Genomic DNA, 24,280 nt, shown 5'->3' on the forward strand with positions numbered 1-24,280 from the left:
TCACCTTTACATTTTCATTATGGTTAAAAAATCAAAACAATCTAAAATCTGTAAATCGAAAATGTTGCACTAACCAGAGGTAAGCCAAACATTCACAATATTCATAGTGTGACTAAACGGATTCCTCATTTCAGCTTCTGCGTTCTCAAAAATAAAGAGCAGAAGTGCACCTATGGCTTTTAAAAATCTATTGTCTCTCATATCGTTCCTATTCCTTCAAAAATACTAACCTCTTATAATCAGTCTATCCAAACAAAAACTCTGACTCTACCTCACTGCTACTTTCCACACCTCCTCCATCCCTGCCTCCATAAGCCACAACCAATTCCACCCACAATTCAACTATCCCCGTGTAGATCCACACTGCGCCCCCTTCAAGAAATTAGATGCTCAGACAATGCGCGCTGTTGCCCAACTGCCTAAGGCACAAATCATGCAACCAAAACCCTGGGCTACCAGATCAATCTCTCCCATTAACACACTTTGTGCCCAAGATGACACCAATAATAAAAAAGGGATCCATTGTCTCAAACCAACTTTCCCCATAGTCCTCTACCCCTTGATCATTATAGTGATCCTTTTACTTCCAACTTCCATCACTGTCTAATATTCTCACCTACTCTTATCCCTATTACCCAACAAATAAACATGCAATTTCTACCCACATTTTAAAATAAGCCTTATCCACTGATGATAAATCCTTCTTCCGTATGGCCATGGTGTGCATGTTATAACCAATTATACCCACGCCGGCTGCTGTCTACCCAATTACTCCATTCCCTTTGTTTGGAATGTTCCCCTACATGCTTGCTCCAATGATTCTCATATTAAACACACAAAAATGCACCTATTCCAACACTATTCAACTGAAATCTCACTTACATCCAATTTAACAACCAAAGTCTATCAAAAATAAAAACATGATATATCTTTTCCCCGTGTATTTGCTCCTGGGAAAAGGAAGGGATTGACCCTTAAAACACTCGCCCCTGCATAGTGTGTCACTGTTCGTTGTGGTACAGTAATTTTATCCTAGGGCTGGACATAGACTTGTGTAGCTATAGTCTGTTGCTATGCATAGTTGTGCATGTGCCCTGGTGCTGGGTACTGACTTGGCTGTGTCTGTGGTGGGTGCATGGGGCTTGGGGCACATGCTTGGGGCTCCTGAGGCATACTGCCTGGTTGGGTACTGCTTGTGTGACTGCGGGTGATAGAGTAGTCTCAGCATGAGTGTACTGCCATGAATGTGTTTGTGTGTGTGTGTTTTCTTATGCCCTTGCTGTACACTTGCAAATAGATTGGGGCAATGGGCCTGTCTTCAGATAACCTTTTCTTATGTATTATTTAAGGGGATTTATATGAACATTTTGTGATAATTTCAAAATGGGCAAAAAAATAATCACTGAAACATGGCCCATATCACTGTTTTAATTCTATTCTACTTATAAATTAACTAGTGCGCCACAAAATTGGGACTTCTATGCTACCAATGTTTTTCCCACTGAGCTATTTTGGTGCCCTCTCGAGGTCCAGACTATGTCCCCTCCCTTTCATTTAGGAATGTGGTTCTGCAAGCTCTGATAGTCAATAGCAGCTGCTCCTACATTACAAAATACCCCTGCCATACTTGCCTTCTTCGCCCAAGATGTATATATCCTGCCTTTAGTTACCTGTGCCCCTCATGCTGATATTCCACGATTTCCTCCTTATAACGTGAGAGGAACTGACACATATGTCCCATACACCCTATCTTATTATTATAGAAATAAAATATTCACAAAAGCCAATTCTGCGGCACTCCAAAAATTCCAGAAATTCCAAAACAAAAGACAATTCTTCCCCCAAATTCTTTAGATCGTTCAATAATGCCTCACCTCACTCTTGCTCACGTCACAATCACCGTCCTCAAAACGAATCCACATAAACTCTGTTACACATAGGACAACATAATGTATTAAAAAAATACAATCCCCATGGTTCCTCAGCAATATATCTCCTTCACTCGAATACAAAGGAGTACAATGTTTTCTACTACAACACCACTCGCTCTCTCTTCTTTATCACTAGTACAGTGCTTTTTACTACAACGCTGTCTTTCCCCGACTACCGGAAGATCTCCTCTCACTACTTTGACTACCAAAAAATAATAAACCAAGTAAAACATTGAAAAAAGGGCTTACAGCATGATATGATATGATATGATATGACATTTGTAACGCGCCTATACACAAGTGTTTCAAGGCGCGACGAGGCGCGGGGGAACAAGGGGAGAACAGACAATGATCCTACTAGGCCAGGTGTCATTCAGATCGCGGGGTGCAAGGGTAGGGGGACCGGGAAAAGTGCAAGGGGAAGGGGAGAGGGGAAGTGCAGTACATGGTTAGTAGAATACAAGATAAGTAATAGGGCCAGCTGGTGGCAAGTGCAAGGAGAGTGCAGTATATGGTTAGTAGAATACAAGATAAATAATAGGGCCAGCTGGTGGCAAGTGCAAGGTAAGTGCCGGGAGAAGGGGCTGTAGGATACAGAGACAGTCCCGTAGTGCAGGTAGGCAGTGCAGGTAAGAGTGGCAGAGCCAAGGACCGAGATCGGTGAGTGGCCAGTTGCAGATTCAGTGCAGGTTCAGTGATTTTAGCAGGGGAGAGAGGGAGAGAAAGTGGAGGCAAAGAGGAATGTTTTGAGGTGCTTCCGGAACCGGAGATGGTTCTCCTCAAGTTTCAGGGAGGCAGGAAGGCTGTTCCAGAGGGAGGCCCCTGCTGCGGAGAGAGATCTACCCCCAGCTCGTTGCTTGGAGAAGCGGAGGATCCTGAGGTAGTTGGAGATGGATGAGCGAAGAGCTCGAGAAGGAAGATATTTAGGAAGAGAGAGTTGAAGGTATTTTGGCCCAAGGCCCCAGAAGGCCTTGTGGACAATGCAGAGGGTTTTGAACTTAATCCTCGCGGCCACTGGGAGCCAGTGTAGCGATTTCAGTCCTGGCGAGATACGGTCCCTGGGCTTGAGGCCAAGGACAAGTCTCGCAGTCCTGTTCTGGATGAGTTGCAAAGGGCGGAGAGTAGAGGCAGGAAGATTTAGATAGAGGCTGTTAAAGTAGTCCAGCTTCGAGAGAACCAGGGCTCTGGAGACAGTGAGCTTCTGGGGGAAGGAGAGGAAAGGAAGGATACCTCTGAGGAGGTGTAGCTGGTAGTGTGACTTCTTAGAGACGTCAGATATGTGAGAAGAGAAAGAGAGTGTGGAGTCGAAGATGACCCCAAGGTTTTTTGCCTTGCAGGTAGGAGCAGGAAGAGGGCCAAGGGAGGCCGGCCAGAGAGCTGCAGGGAAGGAGGGAGTGGGTGTGCCGATAAGTAGAATCTCAGTCTTACTGGCATTAAGGCAGAGGTCGTTGGCGGCACACCATTCCTGGATAGCAGAAAGACAGTCTGACATGAGGGAAGGGGAAGAGGAGGCCGAGGGTAGCCTGAAAATGAGCTGGGTATCATCCGCATAGCACTGAAAGTTGGGACAGAGAGCGGCGATGCGGTGAGCAAGAAGTGCTAGGTATTGGTTGAACAGCCAGGAAGAGAGGTTAGATCCCTGGGGGACACCACGGGTAGAGAAAAAGATGTCAGAGAGGAAGTAACCCAGTTGGACCTGGGAGGGTCGATTGGAGAGGAAGGAGGTCAGCCACTCCAGATCCTGACCAGTGATACCCAGGTTATCACGGAGACGGTTGAGCAGGATGGTGTGGTTGACAGTGTCAAAGGCAGAAGAGAGGTTGAGCAAAATGAGAACACAAGGGGTGTTAGAGTCAAGGTTTGAGAGCAGGTCCTCACGAATTTTCAGGAGAGCAGTTTCCGTGCTTCTGGCAGCTCTGAAGCCAGACCGATGGTCATGAAGACTACCAACAGATTCAGCATGGAGATTAAGCTGGGAGATGGCCAGTTTCTCCAGGAGCTTGCCCAGGAAGGGAGTGATAGAGATTGGGAGATAGTTAGCTGGGCAGGAGGGGTCGGAAGAGGGTTTCTTAAGAAGGGGGTGCACAAGGGAGTGCTTGAGGGGGGATGGGAAGACTCCAGAGGCGAAGGAGTGATTGCAGAAGTCAGCCAGGGCAGGCGCCAGGGAGTCGATGTGGTCCTTGATAGTTTTGGCGCAACAGGGGTGGGCCTGTTTTGATGAGACTTTCATAGATCGGACTTGTCTCGAAACCTCGTCAGCAGAAAAAAGGGGAAAGGCAGAGAAGGAGGGAGGAGGGGTGGCTGCAGAAGGGCCAGAGGGAGAGCAGGGAATAGAGGAAGGGAGGTGATAGGAGGAGAGTGAGAACAGGATGTCCTGAGGTTTTGAAATGAAGTGAGAGGCCAGTGCCGTGCAGAGGGCCTGGGAGGGGACAGGAGAGGTGGAGACTGCAGCAGGGTTGGCCAGCTCCTTGCAGATTTTAAAGAGTTTGGCCTAATTGTTAGATGCCGCAGAGATGCGGGCTTGGATAAGGGCTCTCTTCTTAGTGGGAACGGAGAGCCGGTATTGCCTTTGGAGCAGGCGGCAGGCCAGTTTGTCAGAGGATGAACATGAAGCATGCCATTTCCTCTCTGCCACCCTGCACTTGCGTTTAAGGGTGACGAGATCCGAGTCGTACCAGGAGTTACATTTGGCTTTGGGCTTCAGGCGGATTCTCATGACAGGGCCAAGCATATAACAATTCACCCTACATCACAATCATAAGTCAAATCTCTCACTTTCATTTGGTTCCAATTAACCTTGTGAAATTCCAAACAAAACTCACAACCTCTCTGACTCCATACACCTCTTGCACAATCCCAAAAATGTGACGTTTTCCTGTATCCTCCCCTGGTTTTCTCGCAAAGTGCACTCACATAAATAGACGTCCTTCAAAACTTTCCGACCAGGTGCCTCGTAAAATAAACTGCACCGCTGGACCATGTACCCTTGGCTGAGAAAATATGCAGGTATACAATCAATACGGCACCTGCAGGCTATTCTTTGATGGGCACGCAAGTAAACTGATCATTGCAGATAGGAATTACAGCCGCATATGCGTGGCCAGGGAAAAAATAAAATATAGAGAAGTTATGTTATGTTATGTTATGTTACTTGCCAGTTATATAGTGCTCTGTATATCATTGGTATGACCTCAAAGCGCTGGTGGGTTGAACGCCCTCGGGAACCATAGTTTTGGTCAGTAGAGAGAGATAGAGTTTAAGGGTGCGTGGGTGCACCGGATATGTGTGCAGCTGAAGTAATTGGCATGTGGTAGCTGCATCCTAGCCTTAGGTGTGGTACTGGAGACATCAGTTGTATGTGTGCAGTCTGGTGGGTGGACACCTAGACTGGGCTCTGGCTGTGTTAGTCCTGAAAGATGCATATGTGTGCAACTAGGCCAGAATGTGCTTGGCTAGCTGCGTTTTATTAGGGTGATGAGGTGTTAATGGGGTTATATTCGTATGTGAACAGCTAGGCTGAATTAATTAGGGGTATAATAGCTGTGTTCTAGTTGAATGGTGGTGAATGTAGAGCATAAGCGTAGTGATGTGATATGATGGTTATCTTCAAAAGCCCGAGACCAGGCACGTGAACAGGGTGGCGGGAACAGAGCGACACACGGACATATACAGACAGGGGCTGGGATTACAGTGACAGGGGGGTAAGGATAAATAGCAACAGCATGGGGAACAGGAGGGCAAGGTACACAGTGGTACACATGTGGGGCATTTTAGCATTTACTTTTGTATTTCTATCATATGAGATTCACGCTGATCAGATCCCGAAGGTCACTTCAGGGTCACCAAATGTAGGAATGTGACTCCTAAATCCAATGCAAAAAAACCAGCTCCAACGGAAAGTAAATGCACTTTATGGCATAAGTATGGCACCCACTCATTCGAAAGGCAGAATACTTGATTGGGTGGCCGACCACAACTGCCTAGCGAACATCACAAATATCTCACCACTAGTCTGGACTTATCACCACCTGGTATTGTTCTTGTTGTCCACTGACAGACCCCCTCCTCCGCCCAACACCACGGCCCCTCCTACTCTCACCAGAAACAAGAAGAACATCACACCAGAAAGACTCATCCCGAATCTACTCCCCACACTTAACACACTCTGCGACAATTTGGATCCAGAGATCCTGGTTGATGAATACAACAAGGTCATGGCCTCCTCGTTGGACCTCATTGCCCCACTTAAACTCAGACCTAGCAAACCAAAAACACACCTTAACAAATGGTACACTCCATTCCTCAAAAACTTAAGGCAGCAAAAAAGAAATTGCGAGGCCACTTGGAAAAAATCCCCCTCAGCTGTAAACAAACTCAAACTCTCCAAACTAACTGCACTTTATAAAAAAGAAATCTATCTGGCTAAACAAACCTCCTTTGACTCTCGCATATCCCAAGCTAAATCTAATATGAAAGAACTCTTATCTATACTTAAAGAAATAGAAACCCCCATACTACCCCCTGATACTTGCATCAAAGATAAAAATTGGTGCTCTGAAATTCAAAACGCTGTGGCAAATAAGATCGTGACCCTTCAAAGCTAAATTTCAAGCAAAAAAGATGCCCTAAAAGATACTCTCCCTTCCAAAATTCAGGTTAAGCGTACAACCACAGATCCCACAGATCCCACCCGCTTCAAGTTCTCCAAAGTCAACACTCTTGACGTAGAAAAAATGATCATGTCTTTGAAACCATCTAACTGCCAGGGAGATCTGTGCCCAGCACAGCTCATCAAAGATGCCGCCCGCGACCTCTCACCCTTTATCACTAAACTGATCAATGCATCTTTCAACACTGGCTCCATCCCCTCTAATCTAAAACAATCCTGGGTACTTCCACTACTAAAAAAACCTACGCTGGACCCAGCCATACCCACAAATTACCGACCCATAACGACTGTTCCCTTCTTACTAAAAATCCTCGACAAGGTCGCCTATGTACAAATACAGAAGCACCTGGAAGAACACCACCTCTTAGGATTCAGACAATCAGGGTTCCGTCCTCAACACGGGACTGAAACCGCATTTATTGACCTAAAAGCTCAGATTGATAAACTCAGGGACAAAGGACAAGTTGCCCTGCTCCTCCTTCTTGACTTATCTGCAGCTTTCGATTTGGTCGACCACTCTGTTCTATGCTCACACCTCCATACAGCAGCACACTTCTCCCCCGAGGCCATTGCATGGATCACCTCATTCCTCAACGGAAGAACTATGAGGGTCTTCTCTCCCACTGCTGCAGCAGACCCTATTCCCATCACTTGTGGTGTCCCACAGGGCTCCTACGTCTCCCCCACATTGTACAACATATTTACCAAGCCCCTCTTCGATGATTTGGATCATCTCGGTATCACCTACACTAACTACGCAGATGATATCCTTCTGCTTTCTGGAGATTATGGAGAGGATTTGGCCTTGCTAAATAGGGTGTACACCATCATTCAGCCATGGATGGCCACTCATGGACTATGCCTGAATGATGATAAAACGGAGCTTATCATCCTGGGCACCACGTCCAGCTTAAAGAAACTTAGCCCTGCCTACAATTTCTTCATGATAGATGGGAACAATATCAAAGTTGGACAGGAGGTCAAAACATTGGATCTCTATTTAGATTCCAACCTTTCCTTTAAAAGACAACTGAGTTCCCTGGCCTCCTCAACTGAATACACGTGCAAATTAATCCGCTCAGCCAAACCATTTCTGTCAGACACCAACTGCCTCACACTCGCTAGAGCCCTTATACTTTCCCGCCTTGACTATTGTAACTCCCTTTACCTGGGAACCTCCAAGGCTACCACCAGCAAGTTACAAAATCTCCAGAATAACGCCCTGAGAGCAGCCCTAGGCATTCCTAGAAGAGAGCACATTTCAGGACTCAGCCAACAGAACAACTGGCTCTCTACTAGAGACAAGATTCTCCTAAAAACTGCATCACTTACCCATAAATCTCTTAACAACGCCGCCCCGATATATTTGATCAACAGATTCCATAGGCAAGCCCCCTCAAGACCCCTCAGAACTGCATATAAAGACTGCCTCTCTGTCCCAAATTTCAAACTTGCCACTATAGGAGGGAACAGTTTCCCGGTAAAAGCTGCCAAACTGTGGAACTCCTTGCCTCCTAACCTTAGAGTAGACATGCCTTACCTGAACTTCCGATCCAAGGTAGTTTCATGGCTGAAAACGAGCGACCACCAAGATAGCTAAGTGCTGTGGCTATCACTTCATGCTATCCGCACACTGTGCAACCTCATGTGCCCACTTTGTACTCTTGTTTTTATTGTATATATTGCCTGTTTCCTCACTATGCTTTGTATATACTTCCAGTGCCATCATGTATATTGTATATTTTGCAACTAAGCTTCGCATATTCGTGTAAATGCTGTGCCTTGTTACCCCGGGTATATCGGCGCATTATAAATAATAAAACAAACAAACAAACAAACTTTAACAGAAACAATAACGTTTATTGTATGCTGATGGCCTGAAGGGGTTATTCATCCTCATAAAGATGTAAACAAACAGTTCCTTTCTGGGCTCAAAACACTTAAAGCTTTTATACACAGAATGACATGATTTACATAATTACACATTCTAGTTACAACATCATTCCATGACCCCCCAATGGCTAACTCCATACATACAATCTAATTATCCCTTACATTCTCTAATCCCACTGGATACATGACATCCTGAAACATAATCGGTTTAATAACTCAGAACAGTTTACCTGTCCCACTTATCCTAGAAACTTTAACCCTGAGCGTGATTTGCATGACTTTTTGTCAGAATACTTAAAAACAAGGGAAAGGAGAGAAACAAATAATCATTCCTTTGATCAAGCAATAAACATCATGCCAGACGTGCTGGTGTCTCATATTATTCCTTCTACTTTCCTTCACGTCACCTTATTTGTGACTACCATCTCAGATCATACAGCCTCCAGCACACATTCTATCTTTCTGAGAGCTCAAACGAAACCCATAAAACACACTAGGACCTCCAGCATCCCTTCTGTTTGTTTTATTAACTCACCCCAATTCGACCCACCATTATGACCTCCAGCATCCCTTCTGTTTGTTTTATAACTCACCCCAATTTGACCCACCATTTGGCCAGACTTAACAACAAGACTCTGTGCTCCCAGCAAGATTATTACCTTTATCCACAAACCCATCTAGTCATAAACCCATGATGTAATGGCACCTCATTTCGTCCTCGCCTCAAGTGACCATTTGATGTTATCAACATCTGGCCACATGCATTCCGTCTTCTTCCCCCATTCCTTGACCCGGTCACCCCGCTCTCCAGGCCAAGCAAAGTTCACTTCTGCAAACCAAACTTATTGCGGCCTACACGAAACCCGGCTATGGTAAAATGGTGATCTGTGATATTTCCCTGTACGCACAGCGAACCCCAATTCAACCGACCATTTAGCCAGACTTAACAACAAGACTCTGTGCTCCCAGGAAGATTATTCCCTGTATTCACAAATCCATATAGGTCTAAACCCATGACGTAATGGCACTCAATTTCATCCTCGCCTCAAGTGACCATTTGATGTTATCAACATTTGCCCAAATTCAGTCTGTCTCCATCCCCCTTTCTTGACCCAGTCACCCAGCTCCCCAGACCAAGCAAAGTTCACCTCTGCAAACCAAACTCTCTGTGCCCTACACAAAACCCAGCTATGGGGAAACAGTGATCTGTGATATTTCCATGTACTCACAACAAACCCCATACTCCCCTAATATCCCAGAACATGTCTCACATCTAGACCATTATCGAATCCCACGTGTACATTGTTCAGGACTACTGCACCCCTCACAGTGGCCGCCCATCCCAAACTTCTCTTTCTCACATGCATAAAAGCTCCTTGCTTTCCACTCAAAGCACTACACATTGTACATTGCACAATTACATTGTGTCCCCCTGACCTCTATTATGTTGCTATGTAATGCAAATCAAAATGTAGCCAAACTAAACACAAGGCAACACCTCCAGTAACATTTATCCTAATCCATTTACCTGAACTGAACACGTGTTAAATTGCAACATCGTGTCTAAACTTGCCACACCATGTTTCTAATGCGAAGTGCGCAATGTGAACCTCTGATTCTATGTGATTATCTCGAATGTTAAAGGCTGCACACAAAACAAAACATTTTTTGTTCCAGACGATTTTGGGCGGCCTTTCATATTCAAAATATTTCCACCCCCCCTCTGAATCGGGGGTTTCACCCACAAGCCCCTCTTCTACCTCTGTCCCACCCCAACCCTACCTCACGGACACACACCTTTTCCCCAGCCCCATGCCTCACACAAATGCACACAAACATACACATGCAGACACACTCCTTCTCCCCAGCCCACTCCCCACCACAAACATTGTCCCCTTTCATGCACACACACACACATAAACACCCACTTACCTGATACCAATCTTCCTCTGCCCATCTCGGTCACCCCGTCAGCCGCTGCACGCACTCGTGTGTGATAGGGGCGTGACATTTAAGATTTAGAAAGACCACTCTGAGCATTTTCAGGGCGGTCTTTCTAAATCAGTCTTTTTCATTATCGAGACAATTAAAAATACTTTTTCACTTATTGCTGAACCTCTTCCCTACGTTGGGACGTGAAACGTGCATCCCAACACTGCACTTATATATGCCAGTATTCCCATGTAAGAACATAGTTATGTTTGCTTTGAGCATCATGCCAGCGATGAAATTGTGAGAAAACATGCCCAGGCTGGCTCTGACAATATATGGCAGTATCCCCACATAAGGACATACTCATGTTATCTTTGCAATTAAACATTCCACGCCAGAGTTAGAACTAGCTAGAGTGGTTGCACCAAAATGTCAGTCTAGCCATGTAATAACACCTATCATGCTTACTTTGTCATAAAGGCCTAGTGAAAAATCTCATGCTGCATTACAAAATGGCTAGGCTGGCTTCACTAAAATGCTAGTCTAGCCACGTAATAAGAAACACATAAAATGGTTGCTGTATCATGGATGAATGCCCATTACCAAATGTCATACTAGCTCTCCCCGTCCCGCAGACCCCACAGGCCAAAATCAGCTCCTTGGTGGCCGACCCAGGACAAACACATGCCCACACCCATTCACAAAACATTCACTCGCTTATTTCACACATTCACCCATACATCATAACTCACTCATTCACACACACATTACATAATGCATAACTCATACATACCCTTGCACGAATGCATACATACACACACACACACACACACACACACACACACACACACACACATATTACATCATTGACATACAGCACGCATGCACGCACACACTTAGATTTTTATTTTGTTAAATACAAAAGATATTTGAACCTGCTCCAGACCTGATTCATTCTTCCTGAGGAAGGCCTCCGCTCCACTCCGGCAGCGAGCACCCGTGTTGCAGCCTTCTATACACAAACAGAAACCAGGAAACAGGGAGTATGTCCTGCTTTCTTTCATACAGTAGAGCCAGAGCGCGGCACCACATTTGTATATTTCTTTCTGAAGCCAGAGTGCATAAACTCTGAATTCAGAAAGAAATCATTTAATTTCTTTCTGAAGTTGGAGGGCAGGCCCTCTGACTTCAGAAGGAAATAATCGGACTTCAGAAAAAAAGATTTCTTTCTAGAGATCTAGAAATTCTTGCTTCCCCCTTCTTGTGCCTTGGACATTCTAGGTTGGTGAGGAATACACTGCTGCCCAGGGACGACACCTTGCTTGGTTTCAAGAGTCTTCACTGTTGTTTACTTGGTGGTTGAAGGCCACCAGCTGGCTTGATATGTCCAATCATGTGCATGGTATGTGGCATCTGTTGCCAGGATTCTGTTGGAATATGAATTGTTGTCATGTGTAGACGCCGGGTGTACATGGCATGTGTTCCCAGAGGGTGAGTTCACATGAGTGCAGGTGGATGATTGCACATGGCATGTGTTGCCAGGAAATGCACCTTTGTGTGTATCGTTTTCCGATACAGATGTTGGGTGCGCATGGCATATGTTGCAAGGAGATGCACAGAATGTGTGCATGGTTTTCCATTGTTGAAGCAGGGTAGGAATAGTATGTACTTCTAGGAGATGAGCGAGTGTGTATATGGTTGTCCTGTGTTGATGGTTGCGAGTATGGCATGTGTTGGTGTGGAGATAGGTTTTCAGTGAAAATTCAGGTACATTTGTTTTGGCTAGTGCCATTCCTGCCATTTGTCAAACAATGTGTAGTAGCATGGGTTATTTAAACATGTTCGCAGAGGAAGTTATTGATAGCACTCATTTGCTGTTCTTTTGCGTATTTTCTATACGTGTTTACATTGTTTTTGCTTTTTTATTCACTTCGTACTTTTCTCTCTATGATTTGAAATAATTAATATGTATCTTAACTTTCTTGGGTGATATGCATGGAATGCTGCTATGGGTGTTTCTAATTAGGGAGATGTGTGGCATCCGGCATAGATGTGTAATGCAGAGTGTGTGATGGATGTATGGAGTGTTAGCAGTGTTCCAGGACAAGGGGTTCCATCTAGGCTGTCCTGAAGGTAGGATGTGTCCTGGTGAGATTCCTGGCCCATGAACTATACACTCTCGCTGCAACTAAAGCTAAGAAGTTTAAACGGCCTTGTCCCTTTGTACAACTGACTATTGTGCTATTTGTTTATTTATTTAGTTGTTTCTGTAACGCACTTCTTTAAATAAATTGTTATGAGGCACTTGGATGATCAACGGCAGGAGGAACAATAAAGCCGACAGGGTGGGAGAAAGAAAGGATCACATGGCTAGCGAGAAAGGCCAGACCCTTATGAGACTCCTGAATTCAACAGGCTTGGGTGCATAACCAGGACTTTACACGTTTTCTGAACAGTTCCGGGGTATTGTGGAAGTGTGTTACAGAGAGTTAGACTGCAATTAAAAAGCACCTGTCTCCTCGTCTGGGGTACTTTCAAATGGGAACGCAGAGCAGTATTTGATTGGTAATGTATGGTCGATACGTCAGAGCAGAACTGTGAAACCATTTGCACTTCAAACCTTGCAGTTTTAAAGGGATGCATAATGTTTTAATGGTAGCTATTTCTTTTAGAAAGGGGGTGATGTAAAGTAATTTGTGGATGCTGGTGATGACATGGAAAGCAGTAGTTTGAACCACCTGATGTCTTTCCGTTTGCTTATGGGGGGGAGGGGGGTTGGCGTAAAGCACGTTGGCATAGTCAAGGTGTGAGGTCACATGGGAGCTGACAACTGCAGCACAGTTCACTTGAGGGATGAAGGAAAGGAATACTATTTGTGAATGGAGAGATAGAAAAGGAAGGGTGAAGAGGGAGAGAGAGGACAGTGTGAGAGAGAATGGGGAGGACAAAGGAGGAGGGATTGTTAACTGATGTCGAAACAAGATTGGTAAAGATTTCTGGTCAACACCGAATCATGCCAATTTTATAGATTCCCGAACACAAGCAGAGCTTGAAAGAGAGATCGAAGTAGAACAGGAAGTAGTGGAGAGGTCATTTGAGGGAGGTGGGAGCAAAAGGTCTGCTACCGTTTGTTTCTGGACAACAATGTAAACAGAACGCATATGGTAGCTCGCGTCACTCATCTGTGGGCCTGTAATTACCAGTGGTAGAGGCAGCGGCATTCCACAGGCACACACAATACATTCATTATCTTTGGCAATGCACATTCCAACCAAACTATGCCCTGTCATCCACAATCCACTTCTTTTTTTTTTTAAACTTTATTTAACAATCGTGGTGGTACACTTACTACACAACATAACATACCATAGCATTTCACATTCCGTTTCTCCAATATCGGAACTTGGTTACAGTGGAACGATTTTACACACTTGGCACAGTAACAGTTCCCCCGGGGCTGTTTCCAGCCGACCCCAATTCACACAAGTATACCCTGAATGGGCCCCATATGTCCTTGGGTTTGCATGTACCTGGCAAGGACATTATGTAATGTTCTTCACATTCGTTGACATAGGCCAGCTCTTTAAGGAAGTGGTTTGCACTCGGGGCGTTCGTGCTTTTCCATTGTTGCAATATACATTTTTTGGCCACTGCGCACGCAACGTTGAATAATCGCCGGGCCACTACTGAGATCTTACCAATGTCACCAAATATATATTTCTGAGGAGCTAGGTCCGCTGGAATCTGTGTAATATCTTCTAGGATGGATGCCACTTCACCCCAGAACTTGTATATGAGTGGGCACCTCCAATACATGTGGAATGAGTCGGCCTGTTCGTCTCCACATTTCAGGCACCTGCTCGATCCATCTCGTATAAATTTCGCTACCTTCTGAGGGGTATAATGTAACTTATTTAACACCTTAAATTGGATTTGGCGGAGACCCGCGTTGATGGAGACTCCTTTTGTCAGAGCACAATATTTCTCCCATTTCTCGTTCGGGATCGTGATCCCCAGGTCAGATTCCCATGTCAGTCTGATCCTGTTTGTTGTGGGTGTGTTTGCCTGCATAACTGCATATAGCCCCGAGACACTAACTCCCCCTTGGGCAGTCAACACATCCAGGCATGGATGGGTAGGTGGTTCCTCCGGGAACAGAGGCCATCTAGCTTTAAAAGATAGTCGCATGCGATGGTATTGCAATATTTTCAGCGGATCTCTTCCCATCCCTACTTTAAATTCCTCTAAAGTTATGAACTTGCCATTAGGGTATATGTCCCGGAGTTTAAACTCACCATCTGGGTCCCAGTTTGTGCGGATACCCGGATCGTAGGACGGTGCTATACCGGGAAAGTTCCAGAAGGGTGCTTCCGGGCAGTAAGGGGCTACTATTCCAAGCCTGCCGAAGAGTCTAGACCACGCGTGTACTGTAACGCTAACCGGGTGGAATGGGCAGTCATCCCTATGTTTTTTATTAAAGATTATGGACCTTATATCGGTAGGGAGAGCGGCGTGCTTTTCGATAACAACATGTGGGGAGGCGTCCAGGTCGTCGTACCAGTATTTGATAAATTGGGCCTGTGCTACAAGGTAATATAATTCGAAATCCGGGGCAGCTATTCCCCCCTTGTCATAAGGTTCCACCATCTTTTCCCATTTCATCCTGGCCGTGTTCCCTCCCCAGACAAATTCCACCGCCAGTGATCGGAGGGTTGCAAAAAACTGTGCCCCCGGCCACAGCGGAATGTTGGTGAATATGTATAGCAATTTCGGGAGTATTACCATTTTTAGTATGGCCACTCGACCAACGAGAGAAATGGGAAGCCGTGTCCACAACTTAAGTTTAGCAGATATGTTGTCTAATAGCTGATCATGGTTGTCAGCATAAAGAGAGGCTGCTCCAGTGGACACCACTATTCCCAGATATCTCAGCTTGGCGGGGGACCATTGCAAACCATATGTGTTGGTTGGGCATCTCGTGGCGGGGGTTAAGGGGAATATCTCGGATTTAGACCTGTTGGTTCTGTAGCCCGAGTACTCGGCAAACTCATGTATTGTCTCTATCGCAGGGCCTAAATGTACATCTGGTTCTCTAATATATAACAGTGTGTCGTCTGCATATAAGGATATGGATTGAGTCAGACCTGCCATTTTTATGCCCCTCTGCCCCTGATGCTCCCTGATTGCTGCTGCAACCGGTTCCATCGTGAGGGCGAACAATATAGGGGAAAATGGACATCCCTGTCGCGTGCCCCTGCCCAGCTTAAACCAGTCAGACAGCACGCGGTTGGTTAGCACTCTGGCGCCCGGGTCCGAGTATAACAGCCCAACACATCTTAGAAAGTAGGGACCTATACCAAATTTATTTAGCACCCTGAACAGGTAAAGCCATGACACCGTGTCAAACGCCTTTTCAGCGTCTAGTGAGACTGCCACTGCCTGGGCCTCCGGTTTTATCTGGGCCATTATACCGAACAGCCTCCTAAGGTTGAGGGCCGTCGATCTGGTAGGGATGAAGCCGCACTGATCAGGGTGTATCAACGTGGGCATGTGTGGGAGAAGTCTAGTGGCCAGGATTTTAGCAAAAATTTTTGCATCACAATTAAGTAAAGAAAGGGGGCGGTAAGAGGACATCTCACTGGATGGTCGCCTGGGTTTCAGCAATACTGTGATTATGGCTTCTCTCATTGATGGCGGGAGAGTACCCACCTCCACAGCCTCCTCCCACACCGACAGCAACACCGGGGTTAGTTCCTCACTAAGCTCCTTGTAGAATTCTGCACCAAGCCCGTCCGAGCCCGGCGCCTTCCCGTTGGCCAAAGATTTTATCGCATCGGCGATTTCCTCAGTGGTCAAGGGTTGGTCCATTGCCAGCTTGTATTCGGAGGGTAGCGACGGGAGGGTGATGCCACGGAGGTATGCCTCCACCTCCTCGGGCGTTTTCGAGTCATGATTAGAGTATAGATTAGAGTAGAACCGGGTGAATTCCCTATTTATCCCCTCCTCACTGGTGACCACTGAACCGTCCTCCAACAGTATGCTGGAAATCGGTGTGTGTTGCCTCTCAGCTTTCAACAAGTTGGCTAGAGTGCGTCCCGCTCTGTTGCCCTCACCATATCTGCGTGCTCTGCTGGGGGTTGACATGTACAATAATTCTCTGTTAGCCAGTTTGTTGAATTCTAGCAGATTACGATTGATGTCCGAAAGGGTTTCTCTATCGTGTTTTTTAGTGTATCTAGCCTCCAGGTTCGTCAGGCGTTTCTCCACTTCCTCGAGCTCTATCCGAACCGCCTTCAACATACCCGAGGACTTAGAAAGCAGTATACCTCTCACCCAAGCCTTAAAGGCCTCCCATAGAGTGTGGCAGCTATTCACTGAACCCCTGTTGGTGTTGAGGAAATGCCCCACCTCTATATGTAAAGACTCCACTACCTCTGGGTCGCTGAGGATATTTGGTGGCATCCTCCATCTTCTGGCGGGGGGTGTTATGTTTTCTAGCGTGATTGTCATCATAACAGGGGAGTGGTCTGAAAAAATACGGGGAAGTATTTCGCAGCTGTCTAACTGGTGTATGAGGCTTAGAGAAACCAGCCAATAATCTATCCTGGACTCTGAATCATGTACCGACGAATAAAATGTGTATTGTCTCCTACATGGATGCAGTGTTCTCCAGGAGTCAACCAGTGCCATTTGTGACAAGATCTGCGACAGCATCTCTGCCGCTCTGGAGGGTGTCCGGCGTTTTGTGCTGGAGCGATCCAGCGTGGTGTCAAGGATGGTGTTGAAGTCTCCCCCCCACAAAATGTGTTCATTACCCGTGCATCCTATTTCAAGTGCCACAGTTACATAGAAGTCGGGATCGTCCAGATTTGGCCCATACGTGTTCACCAGCACCACCTCCCTTCCCGCTATACTCCCCCATACTATGACAAAACGACCCAACATGTCCACTTTACTTTTCCCACATCGAAACCCAACCGAGGGATGTATGAGGGTTAGGACCCCTCTCGCCTGTGTGGAGTATTCCGTATAGTATCGGTTATGACCCCAGTTCTTCAAGAAGGCCGTGTTAACTTTGCGAAGTGCATGAGTTTCTTGCAGCATGATCACTTGTGGGCAGTGTCTAGTAATATAGGCTCCCAACTTTCTTGATTTAGCTAGATTGTTCAGGCCCCTAACGTTCCAAGTAAGTAGTCTCAACTTCAATCTCTTATCTTTTACTCCGTTACATGCCATCTCTGTGTGTTAGACTCATCATATTCATTCCGATCGTCCCAGAACGGATGTCCTGTGTAGCGTTGTGTCCACCACTTTTAACTTGAAACACCCTCCCAACTGAGCTCCCCCAACTCCCCAAGCTCCTTACATGAGTCCCGTATATCCCAACATAAATGGTTTTATCCCACCCTGTTGGATCCCTCCCCACATCATCCACCCCAACTTGACGATGTTGCCCAATAACATTCGGGACTTCCCCGATGGGCATACCCCTGAAATAACCTTGGAACTTTCCTGAGGGTAGCTGCCGTCGCTGTCCGACCACCCTGTCGGGGGCTCACGGCCCGGTCCTACCTTAAGTTTATGTCCAGGCCATTCTTTGTGTTGAGACATGTTTCCCGGCGGCATAGTACGACAGTGCAGGCCTTTCAGTCTGCCGCTTCCAGTCCCTCTGCCCCTGGCTGGTTTCCGGCGTTTTTATCGTGTGTTCTGTCCCTGGGAGGGAGAGGGATAGAGGCCTCCACGTATGCCATGGCTTCTTTGGGGTTTTCGAAGAAATGGGCCCTACCTCCATGTTGAATTCTGATCTTCGCGGGAAAAATCAGGGCATAGGGCACATTCCGCATCCGGAGTTGTCTTTTTACCGGCTCATAGGATCTGCGTTGAGCCTGCACTCCAGCGGAGAAGTCAGGGTAAATGTGGATCCTGTCATGCTCGAAGTGTAACGTGCCTTTCTCCCTGGAGAGCCGGAGGATTGCGTCTCTGTCTCGATAGTTGAGGATGCGTGCTATAATGGTACGCGGTGGTGCTCCGGGCTTCGGCGGTGGCGCCAGGATGCGGTGGGCCCTTTCGACCAGAAAATGTTCCGAGAGAGAGTCAGAACCAAGGATAGTTTTCAAAAGGTGTTCCACCTGCCGCTCCATGTCCCCTTTGCCGAAGGTCTCCGCTACTCCGACGATTCGTATGTTGTTCCTGCGGGATCTGGATTCCAAATCGTCGCACTTACTCTGGGTTCTCCGCAGTTCAGATTGGAGTAGGGCTATATCTCGGCCATGTTGGGATATCGTATCTTCGCTTGCACTGATTCTGTTTTCTGTATCCGTTATTCGCGCACTCTCCTTCTCTACTCTGGCCTTCAAGGATCCAATCGTTGCCACTATGTCATCCAGCTTGACATTGACGGCCATGAACCCGTTCTGGACCATCGTCGCCAGGCGTTCCAAGGGGTCCTCTTCCTGCCTGTCCGGGGGGTGCTGCGACCCACCAGACACCCCGCATGCTTGAGAATTAGCGAAGGAGTCCATTGGGCCCACCTTTTTGCCTCCTGCCCCCTTCCTTTCAGTGCGGCCCATATAGGATGGTGAGCGACCCTAAAGTGGGTTATGTCCTCCCTTGGAGGCCAGTTGCACTACGAGTTGTTTTCTGCGACGCGTGGCTACTTCCGTGTATTTTGGGCCACGTAATGTGCCTGTAGAGGATGAGGGAGGCGATGGGGGCCCGTACTCACTTACGTCGCCGGAACGGCGGTATTATCGGCCGCGCTCCTCACGACTCCGGAAGAGGCCGCTAGGCAGAAGGTCCGGGTCTCGTGCCGCTGTGCTCACCAGCACTCCAACGGCGTGCCCCCAGTCGTGCCCCCCTCCTCCCTTGAGCACCGATCAGCAAAACCGGGCCGTCGTTGGTTCTTCCAGGAGGTTCCACGCCTCTCTTCCCTCTCCGCCGTGCCCCTCCCCCACTGCGGCCTGTCCCTCCTGCGGCCTCTAGTGGTTCTGCCGCGGAGCCGTCGGCCGGCGACGCCGCCTCTTCCCAGCCGGTGCTTCTTTCGATTCAGGATTTCTCGGCCGAACAGCTGCGATTTTGTCCAATTTTTGGAGGGTGTCTGCAGGAGATCTCTCGCCACTGGAAACTTCAACTTCTTCGTGTGTAGAACGGTTCAGGAAGGATATTTATTCAAAGGATTTTCTGGCCGAGCCGGAGCTCTCCCTTCAGGCGGCCATTTGCTTTGCGCGCAAGCCACGCCCCCCCTCCACAATCCACTTCTAACTATGCCGCTGCCTTTTCACAGTACCAGGACAGACACCTACCAAAGTGAGCACATGCATTGGGTAGGCGGAAGGGATTCGGGTCTGAATGGCCAATCGTGGGAATGCTCCACTGCCTCCTCCTGTGCATGTGATGCACATGCAAAGCTGGCTCGGGGATCATTGGAGGGCAGGACGTCTGGCTTCCTGGGATTATGTCAGATTGAGTTATTAATCACATTTGTACAGAGTGTTTATAATCCAAGGGGTGTCTCCTGGGCGCTGGGCATTTAACTGCCTAGTAAAAGGGGAAGGTTTTCCAAAAAACAGATGGGGTCTCTACAGGGATTTAACTGCAAATTTGTAAGAATTTAGAGTTTATGGCTCAGTGTGATGAAGGTTACTTTTTCTATGTTACACTTCGAGTTCCAGCTGCAGGATGGTATAATGTTCTTTCATCGACGGGTGCAATTTCGATGTACATTTTACCAAAAAAACTCCTAGAAATATATGGGGGTGTCGGAAAAGTATACATAAGGGGTGGGAATAGGAAAAATACCAATAGGGGATGCAGGACCTGGTGGGGCGACCCCCAAAAATAAAAAATAAATCAATTTCGATGAGTTTGTTCTGTAAAACATACTCATAAAGAAACATCGAAATTGCACCTGTCGAAATGACATAGAACCTGCAGGCTAGATTTCGCAAATGATTTTTTGGGCTGGTATTCTACCATGGCAGCTGTTTCGCCTCCAGGCCGCATAACATGATGCATTTAGACTTATTTTTCATCTTCCGAAATCATCCTCGATCTCTCTGCTGCCCAGATGTCTGCTTTGACTGCCGGTTAAGCAGAGCATCGAATTTGAAGTTCTGGGCCTAGATTTTACATATTTGCACAGTCATGCACCACAATATCTGCCTGAGAGGATCAGGCGTATGTATCAGCCGGTGTCCGGTCATTTGGTCAAAAATAAATGGTCGAATGACCATTTGATCGAATCAAAATGGTTGGAAAAAAAAAAGGTCGAATTTATTTATTTATTTATTTATATATTTTTTTTTAGTTTTGGTTGCTTAAAAAATATTTTTTAATAAATTAAAAGGGAGGTTGGGGGGAACCCCTCCATAAAATAAAAATAAAATTAAAAAAAAATTCAACTTTTTTTTCGACCATTTTACTTCGATCAAATGGTCATTCGACCATTTGGTTTTCGACCAAATGACTGATAACCGTATCAGCCTACATACTCTCTTTCCTCACCAAGAAGAAAGTCCACATTCAAGCTCATGTCTCTACGGCATCTAATAATTCGGCCAAACTATTTAAAATCTGCAAGGAGCTGGCCAACCCTGCTGCAGTTTCTACCCCTACTGTTGCCTCCCAGGCTCTTTGCAATGCCCTTGCCTCTCACTTCATTTCAAAAACCCAGGACATCCTGTCCACCCTCTCCACACACACCGCTCCTCTCCCCTCTCCATCTGTGCATGCTGACCCTCCTTTAGCCACCCCCCACCATCCTTCTCGTCCCTTCCTCTTTTCTCCCGTGACGAGGTCGCTAGACAAGTCCGATCTATGAAAGCCTCGTGAAAACAGGTTCATCACTGTTCCTCTAAAACCATCAAGGACCACATTGACACCCTTGCTCCGGTCCTTGCTGATTTTTGCAACCACTCCTTTGCCTCAGGATCCATCCCCTTCCCTCTGAAGCCCTCCTTTGTGCATCCTCTTCTCAAGAAACCCACAGCTGATCCTTCTTGTCCAGCTAACTATTGCCCAATTTCCATTACTCTCTTTCTGGGCAAACTCCTGGAAAAGTTGATCATCTCTCAGCTTAACCTTCATTCCAATTCTGTTGGCTGTCTCCATGACCACCAGTCTGGCTTCAGAGCTGCCAGAAGCACGGAAACTGCTCTCCTGAACATCCGTGAAGATCTGCTATCCAACCTTGATTCTAACATTCCCTTTGTCCTCATCCTCCTCAATCTCTCTTCTGCCTTCGACACAATCAACCATACAATCCTGCTCAACTGTCTCCGTGAAATCCTGGGTATCAGTGATCAGGCCCAGGGGTCTAACCTCTCGCCCTGGCTTTTCGACCAATGCCTGGCAACTCTCGCCCACTGCATTGCCACTTTCTTCTCAAATTTCCATTGCTAGGCTGACGACATTCAACTCATTTTCAGGCTGCCCTCTGCCACCTCCTCTCCCTCTCTCATCTCTGATTGCCTAACTGCCATTTAAGATTGGTGTGCCGCCAATGATCTTTGTCTGAATGCCAGCAAGATGGAGATCCTCCTCATCGGCATACCTTCACCATCCTTTCCCGTCACTCTCTGGCCGGCCTCCCTTGGCCCTCCTCCTACCCCCCACCTGCGAGGCTAAGAACCTCAGGGTCATCTTTGACTCCACCCTTTCCTTCTCCGCCCACATCTCTGAGGTCTCTAAAAAGTAAAATTTACTACTGCACCTCCTCAGAGGTACTCTGCCTTTCCTCTCCTTTCACGAGAAGCTCATGGTATCCAAAGCTCTTCATCTCTCCAGGTTGGACTATTGCAACAGCCTCTTTCTAATCTACCTGCCTCTACTCTCCACCCTCTGCAACTAATCCAGAACAGGACTACAAGACTTGTCCTTGGCCTCAAGCTCTGGGATTGTATCTCTCCAGCTCTGAAATCTCTCCATTGGCTCCCAGTGGATGCAAGGATTAAATTCAAAACCCTCTGCATTGTCCACAAAGCTTTCTGGGGCCTGGGTCCAAAATACCTTCAGCTATCCCTCCGCAAATACCTTCCCTCTCGAGCTCTTCGCTCATCTACTGCCAACTCCCTTAGGGTCAGTCGTTTTTAAAAGAAACAAACTGGGGGTAGATCTCTGTCTTCGGCTGGGGCCTCCCTCTGGAACAGCCTCCCTGGCACTCTAAAACTTGAGGAGAACCATCTCCGGTTCCAGAAGCACATCAAGACCTTCCTCTTTTCTTCTGCCTTCGCTACCCCTCTTCCCCTGCTGATCTGTTCTCTCTTGGCACCGTCCACCTGGCCACCCTCTGTCCTACGGGCCCAGATACCTGCTCACCCCGCCACCCTCCCGCAATGCCTACGGGCCACCCTTTGCACTGGGATCTGTATCTGTACCCATACAGCCCCCCTTTTTCTTCCTGCACTTATCAGACCTACCCTGTCTGATGCCTTAAACCTAGAACTTGCAAATTGCTGGCTGCACTACCACTGTTTGTTGCCTTTATTATTTATTTATTGTTAGTTATCTGTTTCTTCTTTGCTTTGCACTTTCCACTTCTCCTCCCTTCCATGCACTTTTCCCCTCCCCCTCTCCCATGCACTTGCGTGTTCTCAATGTCACTGGGCCTAGTAAGATCACTGTTTTGTCCCCCCCTGTTCCCCTCCCTTGCCTTATCGCGCTCTGAAACACTTGTGTACGAGTGCAATATAAATAAAATATCAATATCAATATCAATATACTTTTAATTCTGCTCATCAATACATGTGGGTTGCTCCACTATCGCATCGGTGGGGGGGCAGGCCTTTGTCTGTCCTGGCCCTCGACTTTGGAATTCTCTCCCTATCAGATTGCGCAGCATTTACTCTTTTCTCTTGTTTCTCAAAACCCTAAAAACACACCTCGTCAACTAATAGTGTACCTTTTTATGCTATCATAATTCACCTGACTATATTTTATTAATAAAAAATCTGCACCAGGATGCAGTTTATTCTGCCTGTTTTTTTGTGAAATTACAAATAAATAAATCAATAAAATAAATATAGCTTGATGCACTCTACCACATTGAACATTCCAGCGACTCGGAACACATAGGCCCTCAATATACCTTTTCCGGACCGGCAAACTACATGTCTGCCGGTAGGCGGAGTGAACTACCAGCAGGCCTGACCTGCCTGTAGTTCAAGCCCCTACTGACAAATATTTCACTGAATCACCGGTACTAACGGTGCCGGTGCTTTAGTGTGCCCTTTCCCGTGCACGGGAATCAGAACTTACTGTTCCTCCGCCGCCCGTAATATCCCAGTATTACCGGAATATCGGGCAGGTGAGACGGTAAACTGAGGTCATAATGAGGACCATAGACTTCCTATACTCGGCCTTAAATGCCAGAGATCTAGAAACCAATTCATATTACGTTACGTTTGGTTGGCTAGAAGCCATAACCACTCTGCTACACTGAAATAATGAATCAGATGACCTATTGTTAATGTGGAAGCATTTTTCAGAGTCATGTTGTGAACAGGGAAATTCAGGATATCGCAGGGTAGGTTGTCACAACATTCCTGATGCTGTTTAAGACACCCTGTAGCCCAAGGGTCGTCACTTTTTGGCAAGCCCGGTAGGCAGTGACAAAGGCTGCCCCTCCCTGATTGCTGATAGGTGGGCCATGTAAAATAACTTTTTTGTAGGCAGGCCGGCTCTCAGTGGTTTGCTGCTCATACACACAAGAAAACACCATTATGAATGGGTCTGTTTTTATTGTGGGTACACCTCTAGTTTCCAAGAACTTACTCAGTATGAGATCACAATATGCTCTTTCTGCTGAGTAACCAGGAGATCAGAGCAGTCAAATCCAAACGACAGAGCAGTTTTAGGG

General features: G+C 46.8%; 1 protein-coding gene across 1 annotated transcript in view; it reads left to right on the forward strand.

Moving 5' to 3' along the window:
* The window catches only part of DCDC2 (doublecortin domain containing 2), a 770,556-nt gene that overhangs the window by 261,202 nt on the left and 485,074 nt on the right, over nt 1-24,280 (forward strand). The window lies entirely within an intron of this gene.

This window comes from Ambystoma mexicanum, chromosome 5p (genome assembly GCF_040938575.1).
Source record: "Ambystoma mexicanum isolate Mex_15411 chromosome 5p, UKY_AmexF1_1, whole genome shotgun sequence".
NCBI classification, from domain to species: domain Eukaryota; kingdom Metazoa; phylum Chordata; class Amphibia; order Caudata; family Ambystomatidae; genus Ambystoma; species Ambystoma mexicanum.